This window comes from Panthera onca, chromosome B2, assembly GCF_046562875.1.
Source record: "Panthera onca isolate mPanOnc1 chromosome B2, mPanOnc1 haplotype 2, whole genome shotgun sequence".
Taxonomy (NCBI): domain Eukaryota; kingdom Metazoa; phylum Chordata; class Mammalia; order Carnivora; family Felidae; genus Panthera; species Panthera onca.
The window spans coordinates 128705898-128718840 of NC_138343.1; the positions used below are offsets into that span (position 1 = coordinate 128705898).

General features: G+C 40.8%; 1 long non-coding RNA gene across 1 annotated transcript; it reads left to right on the plus strand.

Moving 5' to 3' along the window:
* Window positions 1–595: 595 nt before the first annotated feature.
* LOC132667724 (uncharacterized) lies at window positions 596–10487 on the plus strand. Its single transcript, XR_009605325.3, has 3 exons — window positions 596–4523; window positions 4811–8233; window positions 10395–10487. It is a non-coding gene; the product is annotated as an uncharacterized LOC132667724 (long non-coding RNA).
* The last annotated feature ends 2456 nt before the right edge of the window (window positions 10488–12943 follow it).

Sequence of the window (12943 nt, forward strand, 5' to 3'; positions counted from 1 at the left end):
TACTGATGTTGCTGGCCCGGATCACCAAATTTTGGGAACCACTGCATCCGAGAACAAGGCGCCAGTGGCATGAACGTTTAAGAAATCTGCAGGCTTGGGAAAAGCAGCCCAAAACTTGGAATGATTAATCAAGGGACAACATCACAAGGGATAACATCTTCCTTCCGTAAATGATTTTAGAATAAAACCAGAATCCTTTCTCCTCCTACCCCTCTTAACCATGAATGGGCCAGTTCAAAGGTCATCTCCTCCCAGCTTTCTGTCACCACCTCCCCTCCCAAATGTTTTACTACTTCCTGTGTGTTAACGTCTTACTCCAACCACTACTATAGGATTCCGTTGATCATTTTGTAATTAGGAGGACACAGATATTCCCCATTAGGCCTTGAGCTTCCAGAGGATGGTTGTGGCAACCATTTCTGTAGTCCTTGAATTTAAAGCAAAGCCCGGGGGCACCTGGGGCGATCAGTGGATTAAGCCTCCAACTTCAGCTCAGGTCACAATCTCATGTGTTAGAGCCCCACATCCGGCTCTGTGCTGACAGCTCAGAGCCTGGAGCCTGCTTCAGATTCTGTCTCCCTCTCTCTGCCCCTCCCCCCAAAAATAAATAAACATTAAAATAAATAAATAAATAAATAAATAAATAAATAAATAAAATAAAGCAACGCCTGGCATGGAGCAGCCTTAACGCATACTTCTTGAGGTCCTTCAATGAACTGGGGTTCTAATTATTGAGCATTATGAAAAAACAGAAGGAAATGATACTAACCTATCTCTGCAAAGACACGGGAGCAGCACCCCAGGGAAAAGGGCAGTGAGCCTCTTGGTGCCGTGTTAATGGCTCCCCAGGATCACAGCTTCCCCATGAGGGCCCCCAGTCTTCCCAGGGTGAAGGGCTCCTGGAAGAGAGGGTTCAGGGAACCTGCTGCATATGCACTACCAGTTACAATAACCTCAGTTAGTGATAAAGTAGGGTGATAATTTCTATTATTCCAGGGGCAGAGGGCAGACTTCCTCAAGATGGGCCACTGTGGCCCGAAGATTATTCTGAGTTGAAGGCAATAGAGACCCTAGGGGACTCGAGAGAAACTTTTGCCCCTCCCTAAACTACATAATTGGGGATCTTTCTCAGAATAAGGGTTATTAGCTGAGATAAACGTTATCTGAGTGACCCATCTGTCTGGCAGGTCAGACTTCTAATTACCAAACAGATGCTTCTTACTGCCCTGTGAAGAAGTGCGCTTCTTTCCTCTAAAGTCCCAGACCACTGCCCCCTTCTCCTTGGTACAGAATGACATATATGCTTAATTTCGCCTGACTCTGGAATTTCCGTGTCTGTGTGGATTCTCCATACAAACACTATTAAACTCAGTTTTCTGCTATTAACCTGTCTGTCAATCTGCTCCTTGGTCCAGTTAGACGCACCTTGAGGGGACAGGAATTCTTGCTCCCTGACCTCTGGCATAGTCAGTAGGACACTTTAACTCGCTGGGCATAGCTCACCCTGATACTGCTGCAGCTGAGGGACCCTGGGGCATCTGACATAGAGCCAGCAGAAGGTAAGATTTCTTACCGTGTCAGCCTCCCAGAACCTCTATCTATGGAGGGCAATGGAGCAAGATGGTCAGAGTCCTTTTTCGAAGTCTAGATTAGCAGGAGAAAATATTTGTGGAACCAGTCTCTTGGGTCTGGCGACTCTTTGGTTAAATTTGCTAGAATACTGTTTGGTTACTGGTCCACTTCCTCCCAGAGATGGTCTTTGTTTTCCTTTGTTGTGTCTTTTATCTTGCTTGTCATCTGTTGCTAAGGGACATCTTGGAAGTTAAAGCTGCAAAATTAGTGGGCATAGATTGAACACTTAAAAGCTGTTAGAGCACTCGCCACCTCAAGAAGACTCCCGTGGTAGGATATATTGGCCACAGAATGACACTAGATCTATATTGACACTAGATCACCCGCCAACTTCAAGAAAACTTCCATCCAATGAGGTCCATGATAAAGCAACATATAATCCCAACCATGTGGCATATCCCTCCTAGGTATTAGTTTGGATCCAAGGTATTAGTTTGGATCCAAGGCTTAGCTAAAGCCGTTAGACTTTTCCATTAGTCTTGTTCTATGTCCTGAGAGCTTGGCTTTGTGACCAGCAAGAATATTCTCTTTGGTCTCTGCTATCTGGAGAGTGTACTTACCCACAGGTACTTACCAGGGTGTACCTTCATGGCTAGTTGAATAGACTGGGGATCCAAGAATATCTCTCTCTCTCTCTCTCTCTCTCTCTGGCTGTGCCAGCTCTTAGGGGTGTTTATCATAAGAGATTCTAGCTCATAGGAACTTTTGTCGCCTCAACCTTTGTTGCTTGGTAGTGCTAGAAAGTCTCATTCTACAAGAATCTGTATGGTTGTTGTAGACTCTGGGTCTAAAGTTCTCTCTTGTCCAGCAAGAGAGTGGGCACAGAATTAAAATGCAAGAGATGGCTAATGTCTGGGAAAAGACAAGAGCCCTGTATAAGGGTCCTTGCTCCATATTTATTAAGATCAGAAGGCTTACAAACGTGATGGGCATGTACAAAGAGACAATGAATCTGTGAACATTAACCCGTGGGCATGAGGGAAAGGGGGTTTTGAAGATATATGGTGTTAGGGGTTTGGGTCAATATAAACCAAAATCCTGGCACCGGGCAGATGGATGTTAACAGCAGACATGAGGCTCCACTTCTGTGCATCTTAGCCAGCCTGAGGGATAAGACAGATAAAGCCTGTAACTGCAGGGGTGCCCGGGTGGCTCAGTCGGTTGAGCGTCCGACTTCGGCTCAGGTCACGATCTCACAGTCCGTGAGTTCGAGCCCCGCGTCGGGCTCTGGGCTGACAGCTCAGAGCCTGGAGCCTGCTTCAGATTCTGTGTCTCCCTCTCTCTCTGCCCCTCCCCAACTCATGCTCTGTCTCTCTCTGTCTCAGAAATAAATAAACATTAAAAAAAAAAAAAAAAGCCTGTAACTGCAGGGTCACCAAGGCATCTTTCTTTTGCTAATTAGCTCCACTCTGGGCAGCTTCACCCTGCAGTGACCTATAGCCCTATTTACCTGTTTTACCTAATTTGGCCCTTCGTTCCTGTGAAAGCAGCTTTCTTCTATAGCACTAAATTGGAGGGTGTTTTCTACCTGAATACCTAATCTTGCTTACCTCATATACCTTTGTATTGGGGCCTTTACCCCCGCTTCTATCCTGGGGGCCTTTGCCCCCCCATCCACTCTATCCTTATTTGCCTAATCTTGTTCACCCAAGTTTGGGTGTGAGCATCCTATGACTTTGTGATTCTTTATGCCTTGTTAACCCATCAGTGCAGGCTCAAGGAATTCCTAAACTTATTCCCCACATACGGTGTCACAGATTAATGGGTCTGAGGCTGGAGGCATCTCACATTTTCGTGGGAGACCAAAGACACCATTTTCAGTAGATCATCCTCACTGCCTATGCAGTGAAGGCCTTTGCTTTCTTAAAATAAACTTTTGGATCATGAGGCCCTCTTTGGACACCTCTTGCATATCTTGTTTAGCCATTAAGAGCCTCATTGGTTTGAGTTGCTATTAATAGATGCTATTTGCCAATGGCTGGCTGATGGATCATTTAAATTGGCGCTCTCTCTCTCTCTCTCTCTCTATATATATATATATATATATGATTTTTTATACATATCACCTGCCTATTTTAACTTCCTTTTCCTATAAAATTTACAAAGATTACTCTGGCCTAATCTCTAGATTCTAAGCATATAAGTTGCTCACATAAATGTTGAAAGCCAGAAAATAACTTTAACAAAAGCATCCAAGACTGGCAATAAGGCTTGCTTTGCTCTTACCTTCCAGGATTCTATAATCAGGCTCTGCCTGCTTTAGACATTCCTACACGATGTCAGTTACCAGTGTATCCTAGACCCCCCGACCCCACCACCATGAAAAAAATCTGTGTCTCCTGGACTGCAGCAGATCTTTTAAATTATAAAGCCATTTTACCTCTACTTTCAAAAGATCACACCAAATTAGAGACTAATTAGAGAGATTATTTTACTATATTCACAACCTTCCCTTCACTGAGGAAATAGATGACCAAAATTTCTCCAAGGTCCTCCTAAACATGGTCTGCAATATTCAGGGGCTATTAGAAGCCAAGGTTAAATTGTGTGCCCAGAAAAAAAGGCTTTTGTTAAAAATGCTTTATACAGATTTTACAGAGGCATAAATATTTTGGTTCCCATCGTAGTTAAAATTCTCCCTGATATAAAGAAGCAAATTCAGTTAAAAAAAGATGGGCCAATCCCTTGATAGTCAGGCTGTAATCCAGGTCTTTGGGGAATTAGGAACAGCTGTCTTTATTTTACAACTCTATAAAACCAGAAAAACAACTCTAGAAACAAGTTAAAGCCCACCTATCTTTACCAATCTCAAACCTTGCCTATTCTTCTCAAAACGTTTGTGGATATTATAAAAGATGAGGCTATTGGAACAAAATTGTTCTGTACTTTAAGTCGTTTTTTGTTTTTTGTTGTTGTTGTTGTTGTTTTAATTTTTTTTAATGTTTATTTATTTATTTTTTTGAGACAGAGAGAGACAGAGCATGAATGGGGGAGGGTCAGAGAGAGGGAGACACAGAATCAGAAACAGGCTCCAGGCTCTGAGCTGTCAGCACAGAGCCCGACTCGGGGCTCAAACTCACAGACTGTGAGATCATGACCTGAGCTGAAGTCGGCTGCTTAACCGACTGAGCCACCCAGGCGCCCCAAAATTGTTCTGTACTTTAAAAAACAAAAAAAGTAAATTTTAAATAACAATTACCTAGAAACTCAAGAAAAAAGTTTTTACATTCTTTCTCTGTCCCTTGGAATGATAATTCGTTATCATGTCTTTGAAATGTAAATACAGCCCACAGTCTCTTGAGACTGAAGAAAAAAAACAGAGAAAAGTATTTTAAAATTGGGCCTGCAATGTCTTCTCCACAAATATTAGTAGAAACAAAATTAAGATCTTGTATACATCTTGTCTGTGTATTGTGTGTGTGTGTGTGTGTCCACGTATGCTGTAAACATACGTAAAAAACGTGAGATATTTTTTCTACCTCTGGATGGTATTGCTAAAATTAATTTGTAAAACAGCTTTATTTAGTTGGTTTCAAGGCACACACTTGTAAGGATTGAGCATTCTAAAACTCAGAAAGATAGAAACTAACCCAAATGTCTTTCGAGTTCACATGATCCGTGAAAATATTCAATATTAAAGCTAATTTAAGGTTGTTGGTTTAATTAAAATAGACATATCTTTAGAGTTATCAGCATTAAATATAAAAGTTTTATTCTGCTCTTGTTTATTAAAAGTCACATAAGTTCAGGGCACCTGGGTGACTCAGTGGGTTAAGGGTCCAACTCTTGGTTTCTGCCTAGGTCATGATCTCACGGTTTGTGAGATCAGCCCCGAGTCAGGCACCTCGCTGACAGCATGTAGCCTGCTTAGCATTCCCTCTCTCCTTCTCTCTCTCTGTCCCTCCCTGACGTGCATGCATGCACACACACTCTCTCTCAACATAAACTTTTTTTTTTTAAAGTCACATAAGTTCATAGTATCTCTGTTGCAAAATTTGTCCAAAAAACAAAACAAAACAAAACAAAACAAAACAATATAATGGTTGACTTTGTCTAATGCCTCATGAAGTTTCATAGGTGGTCTAAACATAGTTGCAAGTAAATTGAAAATGTAAAAAAGATAAAATAATGAATATATGTTTATCTATTTTTGTCTTATAAAGAAACTAAAGACAAATTTGAGTCTGTTGGTAAATGTGTTTTATGCTTTATTGAAAGATTGTACTGGGGCACGTGAGCCTTGTGTCGGGCCCTGCATGGATAGTCTGGAGCCTGCTTGGGATTCCCTCTCTCCCTCTCTCTTTCCCCCTCCCCAGCTCACATGCACACGTGCTCTTTCTCTCTCTCTCTCTAAATAATCAACATTAAAAAAAAAGATGGTTCTATAAAAACGTTTCTAAAAATTATGAAATGTATTAATAAATTTGTCAATCTAAAGAATTCTGCTCACAGTTCACAGTTGCTTATTACATAGTTTTCACTAGCTATTAAGGTTGCTAAGCATTAAGAATTCTAATAAATGTAATTATGACTACTAGAAATAATAAGGGAAACAACTCTATGCAAGAAAAGTAAGATACATGTTTTTGGTAAGAAAAAGTATGAGGAATAAAAATATATATTTGTTGAGGGGGAAAAAATAGTTTTGTCCTAAAGTAAGGCTGGTTATTTTAAAGAGGGAAAATTTAGGACAAAATCTAAATGTATTTAAAAAAATTGTTGTAGGTTTATGGAGAAAGAATCTTTGGAAAGAAATGTTATGTGTGCTCAGTACTGGCTAAGATTAGGATAATTTAAGGGAACCTGGGTGACTAGTCCGTTAAGCATCTCTTTTTTTTTTAATCTTTATTTATTTTTGAGAGACAGGGCATGAGCGGGCGAGGGGCAGATAGAGAGGGAGACACAGAATCTGAAGCAGGCTCCAGGCTCTGAGCTGTCAACAGAGCCCAATGTGGGGCTAGAACCCATGAACGACAAATTCATGACCTGAGTTAAAGTCTGACGCTTAAAGGACTGTACCACCCAGGCACCCCAAGCATCTGACTCTTGATTTAAACTCAGGATTCTGTCTGCCCTCCCCCACAACCACCTCCCTACTCCAAAATAAGTAAATAAACTTAAAAAAAAGATTAGGATAATTTAAGTGAGTAAATGAGTTTTAACATCAAAAGTACACTGGTACAAAGTTTTGTTTTCTCTTTGTTATATGTACAGAATTTTCTTGAACCACTGGTCTGCTCTTCATAAAAAATTGTAAACAAAAGTTTTTCTTTACCATTTAAGGATTTTTTTTTAGGCAGACAGTGATTCTACATTTGCCAAAATAATTCCTATATTTATTAGCTCTTTGATTACTTAGTTTTTTTCTTTAAATCCTTTCATATATATAATATTTTATTTATTTATTTAATGTTTTATTTATTTTTGAGAGATAGAAACAGAGTGTGAGCAGGGGAGGGGCAGAAAGAGAGGGAGACACAGAATCTGAGGCAGGCTCCAGCCTCCGAGCTGTCAGCACAGAGCCCGATGCAGGACTTGAACTCATGGAGCTGTGAGACCATGACCTGAGCTGAAGCTGGATGCTCAACCAACTGAGCCACCCAGGTGCTCCTGCTCTTTGATTACTTAAGAATATTAGCCTTAATATTAAAGGAACTAAATTTTGCTCACAACTATGTGACCTTTGCCTTTGAAATCTTTCCTTGTCACTTTGGTTAAATAGATAATTAAATATTGTTTCATAATGATCCGTAATCTCATTTAATCAAATGTTCAAACCTTTTGATATTTTTTTATATATATGTCCCAAAATCAAATTCTAACATGGAGTCTGTTAACCACAATCTAGCTGAAACTTTCCAGCGAGCCCCTGGAACATTCCAAAAAAAAATTTTTATGAGAAATTAAACTAATGAGACTTATTTGGTATGTTAAATTACATGGGAAATATTGTCAAATACGTGATATTAGACTCTCTTTTATAATATTCATATAGATATGTTATTGAAATAAGTTTCAAAAAATTATATGAAACATCTAGAAATCTGATGTCCTGCTTGTGTTATTATCTTGAAGTGCTGTATGTCACAGAAATAACCAAATTTCCTTGTCAACTGCATCGTAATGAACTCTAATGAGATCTTTAACCATGGCCATTTTTAAGTCTTCTATCATTTACAGTTATACTTTCACTAAGATGCCTTTGTAAGTTTCCTGCAAATGTGCTTCATCTTCAGTGAGACTCGTGAAAAAGCAAAATAAAACCTTTGCATACAGGTTTCTGATAATCTTAGATCATAAAACTGAACTAGGTAAAAATTTCCAGAACTAGTAGAAAAACCGGATTCAATCAGAACAAGAATTAATAACATGGGGTGGGGGAGGGGCAAATAAATTGAGGCAGATAATCTTACTTTTTATGACTTCTTATTTGAAACATTGCTGACATTTTTTTAAGTGTTTTTGTTTTTTCCAGATTTAAGAAAAAATTTCATCTTAAGCTAACTGATTTACAGCAATTAGATAAAATATACCTTTGTGGACAAATGGAAACATTTATCTTTTCTCTCTACCTGAACCCTCCAGAATTCAGAAACTCTCAGTGAGTATTCTTATATTTTTGTGGCAATCTATTTATTTACATAAGTCCAGTTAAGAATTTGTTCTCTTTATGACAGGACACAATTGGAAACACTGGTTATATTACCAGGGCTTTGACTGGAATGTTCTATTTGAGAAAGACATGCATAGACTCAGATCTGACCAGACAACTTTAGGTAGCTAATGTTGACTTTATGGAGCCAATAAAGCCTCTTGGAAATATCAGCCTGATACTTTGCTTACAGAGTTCCCAGCAGCCTTACCAAGTGAGTAGAGATCACTTCCAGGCAGGAGCAGGAATCCCATGTTTGGCGGACCTTAAGTAGAGAGGAATTCAGGGGCGCCTGGGTGGCTGGCTCAGTCAGTTAAGTGTCTGACTTCGACTCAGGTCTTGATCTTGCAGTTCATGGATTTGAGCCCCGCATCGGGCTCTGTGCTGACAACTCAGAGCCTGGAGCCTGCTTCAGATTCTGTGTCTCCTTCTGTCTCTGCCCCTCCTCCACTTGCACTCTGTCTCTGTCTCTCTCTCTCTCTCAAAAATAAATAAGAACATTAAAAACCAATTTTTTTTTTTAAAGAAGAGAGGAATTCATCCCCATTCAAAGATCTTACGACAAGATCTGATAGCAAGTGTTTGGCTTGGCTTCTAGTTTCAAGAGACTATTAAAAGTTCAATCTAGAGATCTAATGAAAAGTTCCAGCAAAGCAGGCTTTTATTATTATTTTTTTTATTTGAGAGAGAGAGAGAGAGTATGCAAGCAGGGGAGACAGAGAGAGAGAGAATCTTAAGCAGGCATCACATTCAACATGGAGCCCAACCCCACAACCCCAGGATCATGACTTGAGCCAAGAGTCAGGCACTCAACCGACTGAGCCACCCAGATGCTCCAGGCAAAGCAGGTTTTAAACAGTCTGTATGGTCAACCATTATTCTTGCTGTATGTATGTAAGGAATCAGGCCAAGTTCTTTCTTAAAACTAAAATTATTTTGCAAACAAATTATTGATAATTTGACTATTTTGGTGAAAAATGATAAAAATGATTATAGAGAAAAAAGTGTTTCAAAAACACATCCTTGTAGATATTCCATTTTAATACTACTCAGTATAAACTAGACTAGAAATCCTAGATTTCTTCTAGTGTCCTCCAATGGCTGGCTACAACTCTCCAAACTAGCATTCGGCTTTTTTTCCCACCTTTCTGACTTGGAATCATTTGAAAACTAAAACTGCCCTTTTCCCAAAAGCCCTACAAACTAAATATAAATGACATGATGTAAACTTCCGAGAAATTGCCATAACAGCTCATGAATAGACAATCTTCATGCCTGTTGCTCAAAGAACATTAGAGACATTTGATCTACAAACCAGCTCTGTCGGATTGCCAGCACCTGCCCTCACTCTATCTGAAGATCCTTGAATCTGACACTTACAAGCTTCCTCCACTGGTTCCCCTAACAACTCAGAAACTGGCTTAACAGTTGATCCAGCCATTAGCCGGTGTTTTTCTTTTGTTTCCATAGAAATGCCTCTTACTTAACATGTGATTATTGAACCATAGGCCTAACTTTGAGAATACACCTGAAATGAGTTTGACCAAACTAACCTACTGCCAGGACTAGCAGACTAGTCCAATGCGATGAAACAACCTACCGGCTCAAATTTTAATGTGTGAAACTTTAGGGAAGTTACAGTTCAGAAACCGTAGAGGCCGCAGCCAGGTGGCCCCAAGATGAATCACTGTGGCATGAAGATTATTCTGAGCTGAAGGCAACTGAGATCCTGCAGGCTCAAGACGCACTTTTGCCCCTCCCTTAACTGCCTAGAAAAATCTAAATTGAGGGGCTGCTGTGCTCCGCTGAGCCTATGTCTCTGAGCTGTCTGCTGCAATGAGCTTCCTCAAAAGTTTACCGCATCCCTGGGGTGCCAGGGGGGGCTCAGTCAGTCTGTTGAGCATCTGACTTCGGCTCAGGTCATGATCTCACCGTTGGTGAGTTGGAGCCCCGCGCTGGGCTCTGTGCAGACAGCTCAGAGCCTGAAACCTGCTTCAGATTCTGTCTCTCCCTCACTCTCTCTGCCCCTCCCCTGCTCATGCTCTGTCTCTCTCCCCCTCAAAAATAAATAACATTAAAAACATTTTTTTTTTTTTTTTTTTTTTTTCAGTTTACTGAAGCCCCGGTCAGCAGAGGGGCTCCAGCAGCAATAGTCAGATTCCTCAGGCTGGGGAAGAGCCTCTCCATTAGCACCCCTGACAACTTAGGTGGCTCTGATTAGGATTCTCACTGGAATACTCCACCGTTAGTGTGCATGTGGTATCCAGGGACCTAAAAGTCTATCCACCATGAGCATTTGTATGTTACAGTGAATGCCAAATTGGGAGAAGAATCAAAAGAATCTGTTGCTGATGAAGAAGAAGACAGTGATGAGGACACTGAACCTATTGCTGAATTTAGATTTGTGCCTCATGATAAACCGGGTTGGAGGCAGCGTTCACTGCAATGTGTGAATGCCAGGCTTCGTGTCCAGATCCTGAGGATGAAGATTCAGGTGATTATGAGGAAGAATATAATGTAGAAGCACATGAGCAAGGGCAGGGGACATCCCTACATTTTATATCTATGAAGGAGGATTATCCCAGGAGCACCCGGTGGCTCAGTCAGTTGGGCATCCGACTTCGGCTCAGGTCATGATCTCACAGTTTGTGAGTTCGAGCCCCAAGTCGGGCTCTGTGCTGACAGTTCAGAGCCTGGAGCCTGCTTCAGATTCTGTGTCTCTCCCTCTCTCTGCTCCTGCTCATGCTCTGTCTCTCTCTGTCTCTCAATAATAAATAAATATGTGTTAAAAAAAAAAAAAAAAGATTATCCCATATAACAGCAGAAGGCCAAGCTACATTGGAGAGATTAGAAGGAAGTCTTTCTCAGTCTGTGCAGCCCATATAACATGGCTGGAGCATGGACAGAAGATTCAATAAGAGATTATAAAGATGGGATGGAGGTAGATACTACACCAACAGTTGTTGGCCTGTTTGGAGATGCAAATACTCATCACTGAAAATGATTTATGCTGCTTTGGAATTGTCATAAATATAGAAGAAAACTTGGTGCCTCTTCCACTGTGGAGTGGATGTTGATGAAAGTCTTTTTCCTTCTCTAAAACTTACCTGAACCCGTCCTTTTTTTTTTTGAAACAGACCATACTGAGACAACAAGTTGTCACCAGCAGAAGAAACTATGACCTTTATTTTAAAAGGTGCATTAGTTTAACCAAGAGGGTATTTGTAGATTTCCATTTGCCACCCTCCCCCCCCCAAACTTTCTGGATATGGGGACCCTCTGTTCAGGCCTGCAGTTCCTGCCTTCACTATATGCATCTTCTGTAAGCTTGCAGGTGGATGTGATGACAGCACGCAGGTGCTTGAAGGTACAGGAACACTGGAGGAAAAGGGGAGGGGCTGAGTCTAAATTCTACCCCTTGAGGGGCTAAAAATACCTAAGACACTCTTTAAAATGAAAGAGATCTCCGAGAAATCCTGGCATTTGCTCATTCTCCACAGGGGCAAGTGTCTTTTTTACTAACTTGGGACCAAGATTAATTCACTCACATATCTTTAGGGAGCCTGTTGGGAAACATCCTAGCCACACATATAACTACTAACACAAGTACTTCTGACTAGTTTTACTCCTTCCACCATGTTTCACCAATCTGTTCCTTTATAACCTCTTGGGTTATATCCTTGAATTTCTAATGTCTTAGGTCAGTTTCTGTAACAGAACAAGTGAAATCGAGATGAAGTCCTCAAAGTACTTCAGATGATAACTGTTTTTTATCTTTGTAATCATTTAACAAAAAAAAATTTAGGTTTTCTCCCCCCCCCAAAAAAAAAATCTAAATTGGGGATCTTGTTCAGAATAAGAGTTATTACCAGAGATACATGTTATCTGAGTGACCCATCTGTGTGGCAAGGCAAACATCTAATTTCCAAACCTTTGTTCTTCTTATTGGCCTGTGAATTGCCCTCTGCACTTTTGAATCCCTAGGTCCCTCTCCCATTCCTTTGCTTAGGGTGGCATGTACCTCATTTTACCTTTCTGTCTTTGAATCTCTCGTGTGTAGGTTCCTGTACATACAAAATTAAGTTAGATTTTCTCCAGTTAATATGTCTCCTGTCAATTTCACTCTTAAACCAGCCAGAAGAAACTTCAAAGGGTGAAGGAAAAATTTTTCTTGTCAACTGTGTTGGCAAGGGAGCTCTCTTGCTCAACTACAGACCACAACAGTTAAAACCAGAAATAGACAAGACCACTTAACTCATGCTCTAACTGAAACCCATTGTGTTTATTTCTCACCACACTTTCTTGAGGCATTGAAGACGTTTTCCAACCACCACACCAGAAAAGCCCTGATAGCAATGGAATGCCTAGAAGACTATATCCATAATAATGGACTGAACACATACTGAGCCTCACCCATGATCACTGAACTCTCTGCCTGACCTCTTGCCTGTCCCCCCATCCCAACCTCTTCTTATAATACTCTAGGTGTCCCTCTTGCCCGTAGAGAGGTCAGTTGTTAAGGCTTGAGCCTGTCACAGCTGACGACACCCAAAATAAATTTCTTCCTTTCTCTTTTCCAAACCCTTGTCTCTTGAGTTAGTGGCTGCTCTTGTGATGAGTGTATCCAAGTTTTCTGGGCAGCAGTGTTGGCAAACCCAG